Genomic DNA, 21,613 nt, shown 5'->3' on the forward strand with positions numbered 1-21,613 from the left:
AAACCAAGTCATTTTTTCCAGAGTTCCCCTCTGTCTAAATTTTGATGACTGAGCTTAACATGGTAGGAGCTATATTTTGATGTTTCCTTTCATGGGAGAACTTTGCTTGCTCAAATGCAGGTGACAGTTTCTGTTTACAAGAGATGCCTTACTTCTGCGGGGGGTGGGGAGGAATGGGTGTATGTGTGCACTTTATTTTGGAAGGCGGTGCCGTGGCTGGTTTGAGGAATCAAATGTGTTTCTCATACAACCTGCAGCTCTTCCGGAACTAAAATTTGGTATTTCCTCACGAGGTCAGACTCTCCAGGGCATTCTGAGGCCAGGTGTGCCTTCAGAAGAACAGGAGTGTGAAGGGATCCTCGGCATTCTAGTAAGAGTGCAAACAACTATATCCATAACTAAACAAGGTGATTTCAGATGGCATGAGCTGCGAAGAAATTAAAGGGGGAAAGCAGATAAAGAGCTGGTGCTGGCACGGGTACTCTGCCAGCATAGGTACTCTGGATTAGGTCGTCAGGGGAGGTCTTTCCTAGGTACTCTGGATTAGGTAATCAGGGGAGGTCTTTCCTAAAGGTGCCACATGATCAGCCTGCACCAGATCTGGTGTAACAGTACCCAGCAGAGGGCAGGGCAGGGCCTGGGGCGGGCACTAACAGAGAAGAGCATCCCAGTAAACAAAGGGAGTGACGGGAGGGGAAGTCCAAGAGGGAAACCAGGCCCAGACCACATAGGGCCAACAGGCTGTGGAGAGAAGTTGGGAATTCTATTCTGAGATGAGTACCCAATGGAGGCTACAAACTGGGTAGTGAAAAGGTCTGACATAAATGTCCGAGGAAAGGTCTCTCTGCTGGCAAGAGAGCAGACACAGATGGGAACAGGACCAGGCTGCAAGGCTGAGAAATTTTTCAGAACAGAGATGGCGGTGGTAAGGGGCCAGGGTGGTATTTATTTACTCTAGGATTTTTTCTAGGACTCCAGGGTTATTCTAAGATTTACTGTAGGATTCATTATTCTGGAGCGTTTGCTGCTGCATCCGATGTGGGAGGAGGAGTCAAGGATGACACCTACGGGGGTGGCAGGGTACCTGGGGGTATGATGCCATGATCACAGGCTGTCACCCTTTCCCCAGGTCCTAAGCCATCCAAAAAAGAACAGGACGACAATGTGAAGACCAGGTTTGGTGAGAACCCATTAATGCGAAAGAAAAAGCCCCTGAAAGACCTGCCCTTCCTCCTCGTCATAATCATAGGGCACATTCTCGTCTGCGCCCTAATGAGCCGCGTCCAACACAGCGACCCCGGCAGCCTACCTACTCGGCCCTACAATTTCCTATCAGAAGCCACTGTTGGCTGGGGCTGCCGTTCACAACGGGTTTTCCATTCTTTTCTCAGGGTCCTTCTCAGAAGTTTGTCTAGGATCATCCTTTCTCTCCCTGAGCCAACAGTAAGGCGTCTGTCCTGCCCGGCCAGACCCGCTTTCCATGCTGTGGTCACACGGCTTGCTCTGGTTATTCAGCCTGACCGTGAGCAAGTGGCGGGAGGCGCCGGGGGAGGCCAAGTGTGCTCGGTATGTGCGGGTGGAATGCCACGGATACGGCCGCATTCCTCAGAGCACACCAACGCACCGGAAGCCCCGGGCAGCCGTTTCTCCACAACCCTGGGAAACTTGTCGTGGGCGATGACCCGCACCCACTTGGTCTCCATGCTGCCAAATACAATCTGATGAATTTACCCAATTCTTTGCTTTATCTTTTCTCTCCTCGGGGAAGTGCTCAAAAGGAGACCAACACCCAGTCCTGTGACAGTCTCCTTACCTAACTCTGCTGACGAATGGTTTTTCCACCAAGCCGCAGCATACAACAGATTTTTTTTTTTTTTTTTGCAGTACACGGGCCTCTCACTGTTGTGGCCTCTCCCGTTGCAGAGCACAGGCTCCGGACGCGCAGGCTCTGCGGCCATGGCTCACGGGCCCAGCCGCTCCGCGGCATGTGGGATCTTCCCGGACCAGGGCACGAACCCGTGTTCCCTGCATCAGCAGGGGACTCTCAACCACTGCGCCACCAGGGAAGCCCTACAACTGATTTTTTGGTCAGTTTTTCCCAGGATTGGGAAAATGTGCCAGACTGTGATGCCCTATTGGATTTATAACACTTTCAAAAATTTCAACATTTGTTAAAGCATTAAGCTATGGTGTTTAAAAAAAAAAACACAAAAACCCAAAAAGGGCTCTTGGTGGCCTAAGAGACAGATCAGAAACACAGGGGCTGTCGGGTGGAATTATGGCTCTACGCCACAAACTGACTTGGATTTCCTCCTTGATAAAGAGAAATACATACTGATCCGTCCTTGTCAGCGTGCAGGTAAACTGTTCTACTGGACACACCTTCCAGAGGGGCAGTTCGCAGTATGTCTCTAAATCCTTTAAAGTACCTATTATTTCGATGCAGAAATCCCACTTCTAGAAACTTATCCTAAGGAAATAATAAGAACATACAAAAATGTATCATGAAGAAGATCCTGGGGAGAAAAACTGCAAACAACGTTAAGTGCTCATGAATAGGGGATTAGGAGAATAAATCATGATATATCCACATCTCTCACATGGCAGATTTCCATTCTGCCACACGTTTGTATGGCACTCCCTCCTCCTGCAAGAACTCAGCAGAGAAGCAGGTGAGCAGCACGCAGGTGAGCAGCACGCAGGTGGCCCCGGGCTGCTGGCTGCAGCGCTATCATCACCGCGCCAAAGCCTCGCCTAGCACCTCCGGCAACCGCCTTGAGAAGCCGGTAAAGGCTATGGACCTTCTCACCAAAAGAAAGGTCAGCAACGGAGTTCAGTCTGAACCAGAAGACCCAGATGTACATTCGCCCCCAGGGTAATGAAACAAAACCATTTAAAGAGCTCTGGGGAGATGCATGGTACACAAGAACCTCACTTTGCAGGATAAATGCAATCCAGAAAGCTTGGCTCTTATTTTCTCCACTGGTTTCTGGATAAACTCAGCTATACTCCTAGAGAAGAAAATCTCCCTAAAGAGCATGGTGATGACTGCATCCTGGCCTCGGCAGCTGGGCGTGACGTGATCTCTGCCCCCTCGTGGCCACTCTGCCCTCTCCACTCAGCAGCCTGCCCACTCAGCACCTTCGCATATACTGCCCCTTGGCCCGGAATGTTCTTACTTCTCCAAAGCCTGCCCCTTGGTCCAGTCTCGGCTTAAATGTCTCCTCCTCTTGCCCTCCCCCACCCCCCCCGACCCCATTACGTTAGGTTCGTTTCCCACTTGGGCTGGCAGAGGAGGTAGTGGTGATGGTAATGACAACACACAATTGCAGCTAAGATTTCTGGAGTGCTTACTAAGTACCAGGACTTTTCCTCATTCACTTTACATGTATTTCTCATTTAATCCTCCTTATAAACCAAGGATGTGGGTACCATTATGATGGTCACTGTACAGCTGGTATAGTAGTCAGCCTCCAAAATGGTCCCCAGTGATTCCCATCGCACTTGTTTAGTCCCCTCCCTCACTGAATAGGGCTGACCTGTGTAACCAATAGGATACTGCAGAAATGACAGTGTGACTTCTGCCGCCAGGTCAAAAAAGACGTAGTGGTTTCTGCCTTGTGGTCTGGACTGCCTGCTCTGCAGCCACTCCAGCAGCCTGTGGAGAGGGCCATGTGGCCAGGAACTAAAGCCTCCTGCCGACAGTCAGCACCGCCTAGCCAGCCCTGCAAGCGAGCCTCCTTGGAAGCGGACCCTCCAGCCCCAGTCAAGCTGTCAGATGACTGCAGCCCCAGCTGACATCCAGCCTGCAATCTCAGTGAAGACCACAAGCCAGACCCAGCCAGCTAACCCACTTCTAAATTCCTGGCCCACAGACACTGTGAGATAATACATATTTGCTGTTTTAAGCCACTACATTGTGAGGTGATTTGTCATGCAGAAATAGATAACTAATACTGATGGGAAAACTGAGACTCAGAGTGTAACTAGCTTACAGTTACACAACTTATAAGTGGTGGGGCCAAACGTTTTGAATCCTGCTAGTCTGACTCCAGAGCCTGAGCTCTTAACCGTTACACCAGGCAGCCTTCTCCACAGCAGGATTAATGTCCCAGAAGACCTCACAAGGCAAGAATCATGACTGTCTTTTTAATGCTGTAACCCTACCAAACACTAGTACAATATACCTGGCATACAGCAGATATTTTGTCAAAAGAATGAATAAATGGAGTGAATGAAATGAAAAGAATCACAGAAATGTTAAGAGTCAATGATGGGATTATAGGTGACATGTTCTATTCTATACTTTGCTATATTTTAAATTTTTTCTACAAAGTACATGTATGATGGGGTTCACCTCACTTGAATTCAATTGGAACTGGGATCTGAAAGAAAAGAAAGCCAATCATCCAAAGGCCCCAGGGCAGAAGAACTAGAAAGCAGTGCAAAGACCCTATGGTTGAGATAGATTTGTCATATTTAATGAATAGGAAGATGGGACAATGTGGCTGTGAGGGGATGCCGGGGACACAGGCCAGATCTCAGTTAGCCATCTGGCTTTTAGTTGAAGTGGACTGAGAAGCTACTGCAGGGTTTCTAGCAGAGGAGCAAGATGATCTCATTTGCATTCCTGAAAGATTATTCAGGTTTCTGTATGAAAAATAAGTTGTAAAGCAGAAAGTCTGAAAGCAAGAGGAGGCCATTGCACAAGCCCAGATGAAGTGAGGATCTGATGAGATGATTCCTACATAGTGCTTAGCACAACGCCTGGCAGACGTTAGGCACCCAACTGTTATTTTTTCTTTGCAAATGCTCAATTTGAAAATCACGATAAACGTATGCAATCACCATAAAGTACACATGCACACAACACAGAATAAAAACTTACCATATTCTACATTCAATGGCATGGAAAAATGTTTACAATATATTGTTAAAGGTTTTTTAAAAAGCAAATGAACAGTTTCTACGCATGAGGGGCATGGCTCTAAGCAGAGAAATAAATCTGAATGGTTTCCACAAAATAAACAGTGGTTATCTCTAAATAGGATTAGAGGTCTCAGTGCAGTTGTGGGTCATTTTTACTTTCTTCGTTATCCCTTTCTATACTTATGAATTCTCTTTTTTAATAATGAACATTTATTTATTTAATAGAGATAAATATAAAATTGTTTTCCTTTGTAGGAAAACACTTAACTTTTCTGTATACTTAAAGAAAAAGAAAGAAATTTGAAGAAATGGCTGGATAGTCCACTAAATGAAGATTTATATCATTTCAAAGGAGAAATAATATTAACTGGGAGAATCTTCTGATCACATTGCAACAGCGAAATGCAACGTCCATGACAGAGCAGGGAAGAAATGATGCTCTCAATGCTGGGTAACAGTGAACGGCTTCTTGTCTGTTAACGTCTAATGATGACTTTTAAAAAAATTAAAGGGGGAGCTGGTTAAAACAGGATATTTCAGCATTTCTTGATTTTTGTTCTCCTGGTCCTAAAAATGCTTCAGAACAAAGACCTTTCCTTCACAAAGAAAAGAGAAAAGGCTGTGAGAGGCTTCAGGATGGGGAAGAACTGACAGGTTGGAGAGAAGATAGATGTCACTTTGCTAACCAGAAGTCAATTATCAGATTTTAGTAATATGCCAAAGACCGTGACTAGTCACAAAAGTAGGAAAAAATACATTTAGCCACCAAAAGAAATTTATAAGAGAAATTTTCTTCCTTAAGACGTAGAGAAGCAGTCTAATGATTTATTATCCTAACGTTTAAGCAGAAAAGTCATCTCCTAATATTTTGGGGTCTTTTTACAAGGATGAGTTATGCAGCCCCTTGGAAAAGATCAGAATATCTCCTGCTTTCAAGAACCCCTGACATTTGTAAGACTGGGAAGGGTGTATGTTAAGTGAACAGAAAGAAATCCAGGAAAAACAGGTCTCTTGTGACAGGACGGTAGTGTCCATTACAAACCCAAGGATACCAGGAATCCATTTGACAACAAGGTTCCAGTCCTTACTAGGGCGAGTCCCCACACCACGGGACTGCCTTTACGGAGGGGGTAAGGGACCAAACACAGCAACTGCTTCTCCTTGGTACAGCAAAATGACATCCCAACGGCACCAGGATATGCAAGCAAGGCAATGACTATTGGTTTGTGACCCAAGCCTAAGGAGACCAATTTCAACCAGGTTAAATCATGAAAACTAAACAACTGCTACGTGGCCTGGGGTGAGCCTTCCAAGTCTGCAACAGGAGCCTGGGCTCCCGTCCTGGCCTCACCACTAAGTGAGAAGCGTGGCTAGTGAGTAATCCTGGCCCTGCAGTGCTATTGGGAAGATTAAGCAAGAGACTAGGAGAATCCCAGACACACAATATACTCAACAATTACTACGATAATGGCAGATATCCTGGGAAACGCTCACCCCTTGCTCCTGTGCCTGCAAGTTGTGCAGGTGCCCCCAGGCCCCCACAGCTCTGGAGAATGGTTGGAAGGCACCTTACCAGGCCTCCCTCTCCTCTGATGAATGAGAGAATGTCCTCTCTTAGTCAACCTCCCAAACCCAATGAAACAGGTGTGATTTGGGCCGAAATAAGTAGTTAGGTTTGCCGGCTAGTAAAGACAGAGTCAGAACTCCATCCCAGGTCTGACTGCCTCCTGCACCCAAACTCTTAGCCACTCTGCAAATCAAAAGGGGGACAGTATGTCAAGCACCCGGCACATCACCCGCTCAGAGTAAGTACTCAGTGTAAGTCGGCGAATCACCTAAGTAGCATTAACAATTTCCCTTCAAGGAAGGTATTACTGGTCCCAGTTTCTAAAGGAACTGAGGTAAAACTCCTGGGGGAGAAAAGACAGTGCCTGGGGGATGCCCTGGAGGGACCATAGCTTCTTAGCTTTCTCAGAATCTTCATCAAACTCCTCCAGTTTCTTGTATGAAAGTTAGATTCTCAACAGGGCCCGTATGCTTCCCACCATCTGGCGTTCTCCTCCAGGAGGCGAGCAGCCCTTCCCAAGGGGGCTGATCTCAGAGCCTGTCTTAGAGCAACTTGTTCTGAGCTCTGAGAATGTACGCTTGAGCCAACCTCAGTTTCTTTACTTATAAAGCAAGCTTCTAAAAGGGCCCCAAACTGCCTTCCCACAAGGTCAGAAGAGCATTGTGCAGAATAAAATCCAGTGTTCAGGATCCCCCCCCCCGCCTTCCCTGAGGTCAGCTATGTAGAGAGGACAGCAGGCAGCAGCAAGAAGAGCCCAACTCGGCCCAGGCTGAGGGCCTGGAGGAGTCCAAATGCCCAAGTTCAGAACCATGAGCGCAAGGCAAGGAAGAGCTTTGTTTTCATTTCCTTTTAAAACGCCCCAGACACACACACCTCAAAACCTTCTTACAGTCAAGTCAAAGTGGACACGGATCAGCTATCACATATTAAACGCAGCCAGCCAGCGCTGATGCTGCAGAGGCCAGCAGCCGGCCTGCACCGCGGGTACAAAAGTTCCTCTAGACATCCAAAGACGATTCGGCAAGTAGCAGCAACAGAAACAACACCTTCCCTTCACCCCGCAGCCCTAATAACTTCTCTTCTTTGCCCTAGACACTGTCAAGATAACTCCAAAGGTGAAGAGACAATGTTAGGATACACTGCACTTCAATGGCTCGGAAGAGAAAACCTTCCATTTATAGCAGTGCTGAAAAATAGCTGAAAAAGGCACCAACTTTATAGTGTTCGAATTTGTAAAATGTTTTAAAAGTTACGAAGAACTACGTGACCCACTGAATTAGCTGACTGGAAATCTAAAGACTGCTGCAATTTCATGTGGAAAATCTGGGGTAAGTGTCTTTCATTTGACCAAATAATTAATTAAACTCCCTATTCAAATGCAGAAAGCCCAAGAAGCAGCTTTCTGCAAGAGGAGAACTGGGGGGAAGCCTCAGTGTGAACCCGGTGTGTCAAAAGTCAAGAAGAGGGTATTCCCTGGTGGCGCAGTGGTTGAGAGTCCGCCTGCTGATGCAGGGGACACGGGTTCGTGCCCCGGTCCGGGAAGATCCCACATGCCGCCGAGCAGCTGGGCCCGTGAGCCATGGCCGCTGAGCCTGCACGTCCGGAGCCTGTGCTCTGCAACGGGAGAGGCCACAACAGTGAGAGGCCCGCGTAAAGCAAAAAAAAAAAAAAAGTCAAGGAGAAAGGAAAAACTACAAAGCCTCCCGAATTCAGCTGCTTTCGTAAAGCAGTATAAATTTGGAAGCAGGCTACAGCAGGGAACCAACTTCTATTGTTGATCTTTGCATTTCTAAACCTATCCTTGGGACTTCCCTGGTGGCGCAGTGGGTAAGAATCTGCCTGCCAATGCAGCGGACCTGGGTTCGAGCCCTGGTCCGGGAAGATCCCACATGCCGCGGAGCAACTAAGCCCGTGCATCACAACTACTGAGCCTGGGCTCTAGAGCCCACGAGCCACAACTACTGAGCCCGTGCGCCTAGAGCCCATGCTCTGCAACAAGAGAAGCCCCCGCACCACAATGAAGAGTAGCACCCCCGCTCTGCAACTAGAGGAAAGCCCGTGCACAGCAATGAAGACCCAAACACAGCCCCGAAAAATTAAAAAAATAATAAATAAATAAATAAACCCATTCTTCTTCGTAAGAAAAGCAGCTGCCCCTTTTCTCACGGAGAAATATTATACTAAATGGCTTACATAATGGGCCAACTACAATGCTTACAAATCACTCTTAATAAATGAGAAGTGTAATCAACACTTTTCTGTATTTTGACAAAAACTTATCCTGACACTAAAGAGTGCTCTTTCTGCACAATGAAAGTCCTGAAAGGCATAGGTCCTGGAGCGCATCCTGGTCCTCCTCGGTCACCTGAAGCGGACATCTACAGATGGCAGGTCATAGACCCCATCTCTGGGGACCAGGCAGAGCAGCATCCAAGCAGAGGCCCCTCGCGCTGGGTTTGCGCAGAGTGCCCTTATTCCACAACCCCACATGCCCAGGGGAAGGACCTCCAGGGCTGGCGCCAACGACTCAACAAGACAGAGCTTTGTTTGGCTTTTCCAAGATAGCAAAAAGGGGAGAATGGGTCAAAAGGGTCTCCTAACTTACCCACTACTACAGCTAACACATCAAATACACCTTATGAGTGAACAGGAAAACCACATGAAGGGGTGTGTCTTACTGAACCTGCAGGAAATAAGTTCTACCAGGCACTTATTCTCATCATTATATTTGATCCTCTCTAGAGACCCAGACTTCCAAGTCATGGTGAGAACCGTGAATAACATGGAAGTAAGTGAGGAGTGAGTGACACATGCGTACAAACCACAGTGGGAAGAGTGGACAGACACTGTCAACCCAACACCATTACTGAAGCATGTCCAGAACCAAAAGCCTTGCCTTCTGCTTCCATAAGAACTACAAGGAACCACCTTATTTCTGTGAATGTCACTCCCATTTCTGGTCACCAGACTGAAGTTCAGAGAATCATTTTTACCTCTTCCCCATCTCTGCCCACTTGACCAGTCCAGCCAATCCCATATCCAAGGGGGCTCTTGGTGTCACCTTCCTTTCTTCAGGCTCTCCTTACTTCTACTTAAGTGTCCTCCCTTCCACTTGCAACCTAAACTTAGATTACAGATTAATTTTGCTAAATCATGGCTCTGATCTTTTGACAAACTCCTTCAACAAATATTTATTGAACACGTACTATCACTGTTCTAAGTACCGGGGATACTTTCATGATGCTAACTAACATCTACAGCTTTCATTGGCCGCCAAATATCTCTGGAATCTCTGGCTTGGCACTCAAGGTCATCACTGAAGTAGACCAAACGTGCCTTTCCATCTTAATCCATGTACTACCCTGAATATCCCAGCCAAGCTATTCCTAACATACTTTGCCCTTTGCCACCTGAAGCTATCATCTCTCCCTTACTAGATAAGAATCTCCCTGAGACTGTTCCCTAGTGTACTCAACAAAGATACTCAGAGAAGGAAGAGTCCTGAGAAGCCCCACTGGGTTCAAATCCCTCCTTATTGTCATATCTTGCCTCCTCTTGAATATCCCCAGTGACAGAACAATCACGGTCTTCCAAGGCACCCATTCTATTGCTTGACTGCTCTCCTTCTCTGAAAGCTCTTTCCACGCTAAGCTCAAACATGTCTTATTTTGTGACTGCCATCCACTTCTCCTAATTCTGCTTTCCAAAGCAGTGCCGGGTGAGACCAACTCCCTCTTATATGACCATCCTTCAAATATTTTCAGACAGCTAACACACCTTCCCTTAGTCTCTTCTCCAAGCTCAAAACATCACCCAGGTTCTTTAACCATTCATTATGCATTCATTCATTTAATATTTACTGAACATCCTATGTGATAGGTACTACCACACGATCTCTGCTCTAAAGGCATTTCAAAGGAAGTGACAGGGAGGCAATTATAACACAGTGCGAGAAACACCACAGTGATAAGCAAAGAATGCTGTGGGAGCAGAGGAAGTGATACCTCTTTGGAGGGGGCGGATTCTGGTAGGTAGCAAGGAAATGACATGTAATGCCATTTTCTGAGCCATGACCATTTTTAGGTTAAATAATGGGCTCTTCAATTTTCAGAGACTGAAACTTGGTACTATTTATTTATGTTAAACCCCAAATGTCATATTAAAAGGAGCACAATTAGAATAACTTAATAATATAAAGATATGTCATTTACTTTGCATCAGTTCCTTTATTCTACTCTGCCATGCCTTTCTGAACCAAGGTTTTTAATTCTCACAGAATGGTTACCAGCATTCACTTAATTGCCCGTCATAACTCAATAAGAACTCAAGCATCAGAAGCTACTGTGTTGGACTTAATCAAGGACCAAAACACAACTTAGCACAATTTATTACTATAAACCACTGCTTCAAGAGAAGATAAATGGTCAGGACTTCAAATCTAGTCTAAGTGATGATTAAATGTCCCTAAAAGTGACCTACAGCAACATTAAACCAGCGTGAACTGCAGCCTGACAGCAGCAAAAAGATAAGCCCATATCATGCTCGGGATCATGGAGGTGGTGAGGCTTGGTAGAGGTTTTTCATTTAAAAAGATAATGTGGTAGAGAATCAGCATGGTTTAGATTCTTTATTATTCATTAGAAAGCTATATAACACTTGCCTCTTAAAATAGAACCAAGCATATCAACAACTCAGATAATACTTTTTAAAAAATTTTTAAATTAAAGAAATTTAACAGAAGACAGATTAAATGGAATAAAAGAGACTTGGAACGTGTTATGGTACTGTACTGTATAACAATGCTGTTAGGCGAGATTCTGCTATAAGACTATAATGTTCTTCTTTCTTTAGCTGTGATTCAGTTCACGCTTTTCTTCCTCATACTTACGAAGGCAACAAAAAGACAAAAATTAAAAGCCATGAGTTTTCTTTTCTTTCTTTTTTTTAAAAATAAATGTGTTTTATTTATTTATTTTTGGCTGCATTGGGTGTTCGTTGCTGCACGCGGGCTTTCTCTAGTTGCAGCGAGTGGGGGCTACTCTTCGTTGCAGTGCGCGGGCTTCTCATTGCAGTGGCTTCTCTTGTTGCAGAGCATGGGCTCTAGGCGCGTGGGCTTCAGTAGTTGTAGCACGTGGGCTCAGTAGTTGTGGCTTGCGGGCTCTAGAGTGCAGGCTCAGCAGTTGTGGCACACGGGCTTAGTTGCTCTGCGGCATGTGGGATCTTCCCAGACCAGGGCTTGAACCCGTGTCCCCTGCATTGGCAGGTGGGTTCTTAACCACTGCACCACCAGGGAAGCCCCTGAAGTTTTCATATGAAAAGATGCTCACCATCATTAGCCGGCAGGGAAATGCAAATTAAAACCATAATGAGTACTCAACAAGAATGGCAAAAATAAATAATAATGATAATACCAAGTGCTGGCAAGGATGCCAGGAATTCTGGCATGGAAAAGTGCTGGTAGGGATGTAAAATGATAGCCACTCTGCAAAATAGTTTGGAAGTTTCCTATAAAACTAAATAAACTTATCACAAGAGCCAGTAATGTCTATGCCCAGAAATAAACCCATGCACTTATGGTTAATCTACAACAAAGGAGGCAAGTATATACAATGGAGAAAAGACAGTCTCTTCAATAAGTGGTGCTCAGAAAACTAGACAGCTACATATAAAAGAATAAAATTAGAACATTTTCTCACACAATATACAAAAATAAACTCAAAATGGATTAAAGACCTAAATGTAAGGCCAGAAACCATAAAACTCCTGGAAGAAAACATAGGCAGAACACTCTTTGACATAAATTGTAGCTATATTTTTGAGATCTGTTTCCTAAGGCAAAAGAAGCAAACACAAACACAAACAAATGGGACCTAATTAAACTTAAGATTTTTTGCATAGAAAAAGAAACCAGTGACAACATGAGAGGACAACCTACAGAATGGGAGAAAATATTTGCAAATGATATGACCGATAAGGGGTTAATATCCAAAATATATAAACAGCTAATAAAAGTCATTATCAAAAAAACAACCCCATTAAAAAATGGAAAGAAAAACTGAATAGACATTTTTCCAAAGAAGATATATAGATGGCCAACAGACACATGAAAACATGCTCCACATCACTAATCATCAGGCAAATACAAATCAAAACCACAATGAGATACCACCTCACACCTGTCAGAATGGCTATCACCAAAAAGACCACAGTCGACAAATACTGGCAAAGATGTAGAGAAAAGGGAGCTCTTGTACCCTGTTGGTGGGAACGTAAACTCCACTGTGGAAAACAATATGAAAGTTCCTCAAAAAACTGAAACTAGAATTACCATATAATCTAACAATTCCACTCCTGGGTATATATCCAAAGAAAACAAAAACACTCATTCAAAAAGATACATGCACCACTATGTTCACAGCAGCATTATTTACAATAGCCAAGATATGGAAGCAACCTAAGTGTCTATCAACAGACGAATGGATAAAAAAGGTGTGGTATATATACATACAATGGAATAGTACTCAGCCATAAAAAAGAATGAAATTTTGCCATTTGCAAGGACATGGATGGACCTCGAGCGTATTTTGCTTAGTGAAATGTCAGAGAAAGATAAATACTGTATGTTATCATTTATACGTGGAATCTAAAAAATAAAGCAAGCGAATGAATACAACAAAACAGAAAAAAAAAAACCAAGAGGGAGGCTGAGGGAAATGTGACTACAAAACAGGAGAAGATGTAACAATGGAAGTGAGAGGTTGGAGGGATTCAAGGAAGGGGTCACAAGTCAAGGAATGCTGGTGGCCTCTAGAAGCTGGAAGAGGAAAGGAAGAGGTTCTTCCCTAGAACCTCTAAAGGAGCAAGGCCCTGCTGACACCATGACTTTGGCCCAGCAATACTAATTTCAGACTTCTAGCTTCCAGAATAGTGGGAAAAGAAATTCCTCTTGTTTTAAGCTACCCAGTTTGTGGTAATTTGTTACAGCATCCATAGGAAACTAAGATGCCAAGTGAAATGAAAGTGTGTATTCCCATAAAAACTGTACACAAAGATATATAACAACTCTATTCATAAGCATCAGTAACTGGAAACAACCCAAATGTCCTTCAACAGGTGAACGAATAAACAAACTGTGGTATATCCATACCACAGAATACTACTCAGTAATGAAAAGGAACAAACTATTGTTATATGCAACACTTGGATGCATCTCAAAGGCCTTATGCTCAGTGAAAGAAGCTAGTCTTAAAAGGCTATACACTTCATGGTTCCATTTATATGACATTCTCAGAAAGACAAAATACAGCGACAAGAACAGATCAGTGGTTGCCAGGGGGCAGGGGTGAGGGGAGGGAATGACTGTAAAGGGATCACATGAGAAAGGTTATTGGGGTTATGGAAGTATTTTGCGTCCTGTTGTGATGGGTGGTAGTTACACAAATCTTTAAGTTTTATTTATAGTCTATTCTATATCTTCCCTACTTAAATCAGCACTAGCACAGTAACAAAGGAGAATGAAATAACTTCTGAGCCAGAAGAATTCTCCAAAGCCGTTTGGGTCAGCCCACTTTCATTGCACAATTAAATATAAACTTAAGGACTATAAAGTGAAAAAATGCTCCTTAGGGGAACAGCCTCAAAGAAATTCACCTGTTCCCTTCATCGTATGGGTAGTGAAGATGCTGGCAAAAAATAACATGGCTAAATGGCGTAAGAAGGGAGGAGACTGAAAGAAAGGGCCTGGAAGACCAATCTCCAAATAAACGGCACAGAGCGTAAGGTTTACTTTAAATTCCTATAAATTTCTTTAAATTGACAGATTCCCAGAAAGTCATGAGGAGAATTAGCCATCACAACAACATAAAGAAAAAACCCAAATACTCTGGTAGACCAGTAAATTGCTTAGGCTTTTGTCCACACAAGAAATCCTTCGGACCAAGGAAAATTAAAAGCTTGCTGGGTTGGTGACCACACACACTTACAAACCTCAGAACTCACCTCTAGCCAACTAACCACAATATATATTACACCAAACTGTGCTTCACAAATCTGTCATCTACACAGGTTCATAAATAAAACCTATGCAGACTGTGAGAAAAGAGCTGAAAAAATGTGTGCTAAACAAGAAGCAGCAGATTTAGGATTAGACAACTTTGTCCTGAAGAAACAATAAATTACACGAGGAAAAGAAAAGCAGCCATCTGGTCAGAGGACGCTGCCTCTCACAGCAAGAACTGCCTGAAGGCCCAAACGACATGGAAAGCCTCAGGGCAAGTCATGAGAAGCCCGGATTTCATGCAGCAGGGGTGGAAAGATCTCTACAGCTGACATCCTCCAATCACCCTATAGGAAGTACTTTGAAAAAAAAAAAGTATTTACAGTTTAAGCAGGGGTTTTCTCTAGAATTTTCTTGAGGAGTTGCATTCCAGTGTCATCAATGTGTTCAGCTATAACCCACGGATTTTATAGATAATCCATAATTACCAACAGCGTACAACCGTGTCTCAGGCAAACTGCTCATCACAACGTTATTACTACCAGAGTTTATTTCTTTTTTTTTTTTTGCGGTACGCGGGCCTCCCACTGTTGTGGCCTCTCCCATTGTGGAGCACAGGCTCCGGACGCGCAGGCTCAGCGGCCATGGCTCACGGGCCCAGCCGCTCCGCGACATGTGGGATCTCCCCGGACCAGGCCACGAACCCGTGTCCCCTGCATCGGCAGGCGGACTCTCAACCACTGCGCCACCAGGGAAGCCCTGGAGTTTATTTCTTAGTCTTTCTCTGGTGTAGTCTCTTTTGGCCTGCTCCTTATTACTGACAGGTATATTATTCTAGAATTATAAAGAATAATAGCAGCAATAATTAATATTTGTTAGAGGCTAAGTGCCAGGCATTGTTAGACGTTTTTTACTTATTATTTCATTTAATTCTCTCATCAACAGCACAATCAAGGTAAGGACTATATTCCCATTTTTTTTTTTTTTTGCGGTACGCGGGCCTCTCACTGCTGTGGCCTCTCCCGTTGTGCAGCACAGGCTCCGGACGCGCAGGCTCAGCGGCCATGGCTCACGGGCCCAGTCGCTCCGCGGCATGCGGGATTTCCCGGAACTGGGGCACGAACCCGTGTCCCCTGCATCGGCAGGCGGACTCTCAACCACTGCACCACCAGGGAAGCCCTATATTCCCATTTTGCAAATCAGGAACCAGAGACTCCGAGAATTAAAACGACTTGTTGCACTGCCAGCTGCTGGCAACGTGCTCAACTAGTATCTACTACGTCAGTCCTGATGCCTGCGGTCACACTGCTGTTAAGTGGTAAGCTGGGATTTGAATTCAGATAAAACCATGATTTCAATATCACCCCTGTCTCCCTGTTGGACTAGGAGATAAACACAGAAGCAGGAAATTGTCAAGGGACAAAATAACTATACATTCTACAGTCTGTACTTTCATTTCTGGGAAGGTTTGGTTTAACATATACTGGTCACACTGTCAAGCCTTACTTTTCCAGGTCCAGTTTTATTTATTAATTTGATCTTCAATTTGCTGGGAGCACATTCTACTCTTTTAAAAACAGAATTTAGCCAAAACCAAACAAGCAGGAATTTAATAATCAGCCAAATTGGGAGCTTTATGAAATCAAAAATGCTAAATTTCAACACTGATAAACATTTTTCCATATGCACTTCAAAGAACAGAGCTAAGGTCTGTTATCAAAAGAGTTCAGGCTGAAATCTGAGGGAAAGAACTTTAGAATGAGAAAGCTAAATGTGAAAGTCATTTCCCGCTCACTCTGGGAGTTTCCATTTCCTATCATAAGCCAGAGTATGTAGGCAGAAGGAAGGGAGAAATGAGGAGGTTTGATTTTTTTTTTCTTTCTACAGAAAACTGCAAATCAAAACAGCAGGGTGCTCTATTAGGTAGGCCAGCAAAAACCACCCACACACTAGACAATTAAAGGTCCCAAGGAAGGGTAGTACCCTCTCACCTCCCTACCTTTACTCCTTGCTCACTTGGTCTCCATAAAAGCAAACAGGTGAGAAAATTCAACTCCAAAACTTTAAACACAACTTTGGCAAAAGAAAAGAAAAGAAAAAAATATATATATATGGTTTGCTTGCTCAAAAAATTTTCAGATGAGTACATAATTTTGGGGACTTCCCTGGTGGTCCAATGGTTAAGACTCTGCACTTCTACTGCAGGGGGCGTGGGTTCAATCGCTGGTTGGGGAACTAAGATCTCACGTGCCACGTGGCACAGCAAAGAAAAAAAAAACAAAGAGTACATAAATTTTTACAAAACTAGAGACTGCTGCACTATATAATGGGAACCACCAGAAATTTTTGAGCTACAAAATGCCAAACAGATTCCAACTTAGCATAAGGGCTCTGACGTTAATTGGTAACTATAATTTGCTTGCTAAAAAAATTTTTAGGGATAAAGGTACGTGATTTTTTACAAAAATAGAGACTGTTGCTCCACACAGTGGGAACCACGAGAGGGTTTTAAGCTACAAAACCCGAAACTTAGATTGTTCTTAGCATAAGGGCTCTGGCATTGTTTGGTAACTTTAAAAAATTATATGCCAAGGGCTCTGCACAGAGTCTAGCACAGAGAAAGCACTCAAAGGGCAGCTACAACAGGTAAGGAATGTATGACAACACCTGGTGTCTAAGATGGGTTATTTACATGCAACCCATTGTCTGTGAATCAGGGACGGACTCCAGTTTTCCTAATGCACTTCAGAAGAGATGGAAGTGCTTTTGCTGAAATAGGGCTCAACCTCCAGCCAGCGGAGAAAAGCTTTTAAATGTAGTCACCAGTACTTCTCAGAAGTCTGTCAGGAGAGTGCAGTGTATTGGGTTAATAACTGAAAAGCCATGTGTGCATCCCATCTGACTCACTGCCAAGCGTGCATCCTCAAAATGACATCCACTGCAGCTGGAGCACATAAGTGGTAAAATGTACCAATATTCCTCTCAAACGGCCATCCCTTGAGTTCAGCCAAAACCAAAGACAACCAGAGAACACATATGACACTGTAACCTTGGTGGGCCCAGGAATGAAACTCACACCACAACAGAGGACTTAGACTATGGGGCAAATGAGACTATGGGGCAAATGGCCGAGTTCCTCCCTCTTATCTGTAAAGCTTTCGATTTCTCCATCGAATCTGAATGAGATCCTTGCCAGGTAGAGTAATCTTGGTTGTAGGTTCTTCCCTTTCATCACTTTAAATACATCAAGCCACTCCCGTCTGGCTTATAGAATTTCTGCTGAGAAATCAGCTGTTAACCTTATGGGAGTTCCCTTGTATGTTGTTTGTCGTTGTTCCCTTGTTGCTTTTAATAATTTTTCTTTGTCTTTAATTCTTGTCAATTTGGTTACTATGTGTCTCAGCATGTTTCTCCTTGGGCTTATCCTGCCTGGGACTCTCTGTGCTTCCTGGACTTGGGTGGCTATTTCCTTTCCCACGTTAGGGAAGTTTTCGACTATAATCTCCTCAAATATTTTCTTGGGCCCTTTCTCTCTCTCTTCTCCTTCTGGGACCCCTATAATGCGAATGTTGGTGAGTTTAATGTTGTCCCAGAGGTCTCTTAGGCTGTCTTCATTTCTTTTCATTCTTTTTTCTTTATTCTGTTCCGCAGCAGTAAATTCCACCATTCTATCTTCCAGGTCACTTATCCGATCTTCTGCCTCAGTTATTCTGCTATTGATTCCTTCTAGTGTGTTTTTCATTTCAGTTATTGTATTGTTCATCTCTGTTTGTTTTTTGATTCTTAGGTCTTTGTTAAACATTTCTTACATCTTCTCGATCTTTGCCTCCATTCTTCTTCCAAGGTCCTGGATCATCTTCACTATCATTATTCTGAATTCTTTTTCTGGAAGGTTGCCTATCTCCACTTCATTTAATTGTTTTTCTGAGGTTTTATCTTGCTCCTTCATCTGGTACATAGTCCTTTGCCTTTTCATTTTGTCTGTCTTTCTGTGAATGTGGTTTTTGTTCCACAGGCTGCAGGATTGTAGTTCTTCTTGCTTCTGCTGTCTGCCCTCTGACCTGGGTTCCTCTCTCTTGACAACTGGTCTGAAGAGGGCACAGAGTCCCCTGCTCGAGAAGGTCTGGGTCAGATGTACTGCAGCCCCCAGAGCCCTGGTGCTATGCAGTGGCAAGTAGCTGGGCGTCACCAATCCTAACCAACCTACTTTATCCCTTTTCTTAGGCCCTCATCCAATTTCCTTTTTTTTTTTTTTTTCCGGTACGCGGGCCTCTCACTGTTGTGGCCTCTCCCATTGTGGAGCACAGGCTCCGGACGTGCAGGCTCAGTGGCCATGGCTTACGGGCCTAGCTGCTCCGCGGCATGTGGGATCTTCCCGGACCGGGGCACGAACCCGTGTCCCCTGCATCGGCAGGCGGACTCTCAACCACTGTGCCACCAGGGAAGCCCCCAATTTCCTTTTTACCACATTTTTCTTACCTCTCTCTTGTTTTCCTCTGTACTGGATTGTAAATGCCTGAGGACAGGTGTGGTCTTTCCCTCTTCTGGGTAAGCCACAATTCTTGGCCAAAACATGCTCTCCAGTGGGTTAACTGGCATCCCTGCTCATGGGTCTGCAATGGCATCTGTGGGCACAGGCAGACCCATGACTAGCACTCACACAGAGCAGAGCAGCCGCCCACGAAGCTTAGGAACTTTGTACCTGAGCACAGAGAAGGAGGCAGTTTCCAGTTCTTTCCAGTCCTGCAATGAAAGGACACCCCAAAGAGCAAGGACATGGCTCTTTGGACTGTGTATTTGTGACCATTCATTATGGGATTCATTATGAATTTACTGATAAGTTCTCCAACAAGCCAACTTAAACAAAAACTTCATTTCTATTAAAGAATCATAAGTTACTGGCCCTTCTGACTCACTATCAACATCATGATTACACATTCTTACAAAGCAATGATGTGAACTTACACAGAAAGTCATATCAGGATTTGATCAACTTATAAAAATCCATCCAATAACTGACTTCATAAGTTGGAAACACTGTAACCCAAATGCACCCTGAAAACTGCTCTTAGGACACCTACATTTTTCTTACTTTGATCATGTATTACTTTTACTAGGAAATGATTACTTTTCATTTGAACAGGAATTAAAGTAACACTGATCATGCTGACTGAACTTCGAATTACTTTCTGAATCAAATCTTCTTTGAATAATTTACAGAAATGCGTGCTTTTTTAATTAAAAACCATGTAGCTCTTTTAAAAATAATACATCTTTCTTATATTTCCTGAAGGCTCTTCTCTATTATGCCCATATCTTAATTAAACTTAAAACAGCCCTCAACAATGTTTTCTCAGGAAACACTACGCATTTAATGTACGTGACAATGACACAATAGCATGTTCGTGAAGTACACGCACCAAGGGGGGGGCTGCTAAGTAAACGTCACACGTCGTGGCTCGGCCCAAGTAACACAGGGCCATGCAGGCAGCTTACTGCGAACACATAACAGAGGCAATGCACTTTTCTGTATTTCAAGAGCTCTATGTTCCCTGCTAGACTGAAAAGGCTCACAATCACCCCCACCACCCAAAAAAAACAACACATTTCTCTAAGGGTAAAAAATTGTCCTTACCTTGTAGCCGCTGAACAATATATTTTGTTTTGAATGGTGGGGGGGGTGGAGAGTAATAACTGTTACTATTACTCATAATAGCATGTTTTAACATTTTTAGGTGTTATCGTTCATCCACACAAACCACCGGATCCCAGCAACTACCTCAAATGCGATTCTCAAACAAAAACAAACCTTCCAGATGTGTTAATAATGATCACTTTTTTTTTTTTTTTGCTTTACGCGTGCCTCTCACTGTTGTGGCCTCTCCCGCTGTGGAGCACAGGCTCCGGATGCGTACGCTCAGCGGCCATGGCTCACGGGCCCAGCCGCTCCGCGGCATGTGGGATCTTCCCGGACCGGGGCACGAACCCGTGTCCCTTGCATCAGCAGGCAGACTCTCAACCACTGCGCCACCAGGGAAGCCCGATGATCACTTCTTAATTTCCATTTTTTCATTGCTGTTAAAAATATCTGAAATTGCTGTTGTATTAAATAACTTAATATATTACAAGTGCTTGGACTAATGCCTGAATATAGTACGCACTCATCAAATGTCTGTCACCTGTTAGTATTGTTAGCCTCCGGAAGGAAGGGCAATTGAAAGACAAACATTATCATGCCATTTCTTTCCCCTTAGGCAATGTTCTGACTACATCTTAGGCTATGAGGTTCCTAGCATTGGGATTTTTTTTTTTTTTTTTTTGCTTTTCCTCCTAATTGACCGTCATTCCTCAAGAACAGACACTGTTGTGAGGAAGAAGCTGTTTTAACATTTAGGCAAACAGTAGCCAGAAGCACTCTTCAAGATAGATACTGGAACTGAGCTGAGTCCTTGACCAGTCTCCCCCTGGGCACTCAGCAGGCTTTACCACTCTCCCCGTGGCTTCCTCGCAGCACAGTCTGGAACAAACATAAAAGGTCCTTAAGCCAGAAGTCCTGTGTTCTTCAAAGCGGCCCGGAGTTTAGCATGTTAGCTGGAGGTGCCAACTGCAGGACAAGCTAAGTTGCAGGGGCACAGGAGGGCTGGCAGTGGCTGATCCAGTCAGTCCCCGAGAAGCGGAAGCAGGCAGGCCGCACTACCAACCCAGGAATGGGTTTTAAGACAATATAAATAACGCATTATCTTTAACAAAGTGGTGCTATAACATGGCAGTCCAGCAATATACCTCAGGGATATAATTAGTACACTGTGGTAGGGAGAAGTAAGAATATCCTTATAACACAGGATTTTGCCAATTTTACAAAACATAAAAACAAGTGTGAAAGTAGTATGTAAATTAAGAGCCTAACAAATATAAAGAATTATAACATCGTTTGTCAATGGAACCTGTCATTTTTCTCTCAAAAGATGGAAAGGTGAAATAACTGATCAAGTTAAAATGTATTGCTTTTTCAGCGAGAACACTGGTGGTGCAAGTAATAGTAAACCCAACACAAAATGACTTAAACTATAAGGAAACATACGACGTCACTTAATTCAAAGTCCAGAGGCAAGCTGGCATAG

The 21,613-nt window shown here is 44.0% G+C and overlaps 1 protein-coding gene and 1 pseudogene across 2 annotated transcripts in view; one reads left to right on the plus strand and one right to left on the minus strand.

Annotated features, from left to right (window-relative positions):
• The window catches only part of LOC308618771 (S-adenosylmethionine decarboxylase proenzyme-like), a 33,384-nt pseudogene extending 26,075 nt beyond the window's left edge, over nt 1-7,309 (plus strand). The window contains exons 3-6 of the transcript in view: nt 1,130-1,180; nt 1,470-1,642; nt 2,655-2,786; nt 7,214-7,309. The product of the transcript in view is annotated as an S-adenosylmethionine decarboxylase proenzyme-like (transcript). The remainder of the gene's footprint in view (nt 1-1,129; nt 1,181-1,469; nt 1,643-2,654; nt 2,787-7,213) is intronic.
• Nucleotides 1-21,613, minus strand: part of ABL1 (ABL proto-oncogene 1, non-receptor tyrosine kinase) — a 134,867-nt gene that overhangs the window by 101,563 nt on the left and 11,691 nt on the right. The window lies entirely within an intron of this gene.

The sequence above is a fragment of the Mesoplodon bidens genome (genome assembly GCF_964165515.1).
Source record: "Mesoplodon bidens genome assembly, chromosome: 6".
Lineage (NCBI taxonomy): Eukaryota > Metazoa > Chordata > Mammalia > Artiodactyla > Ziphiidae > Mesoplodon > Mesoplodon bidens.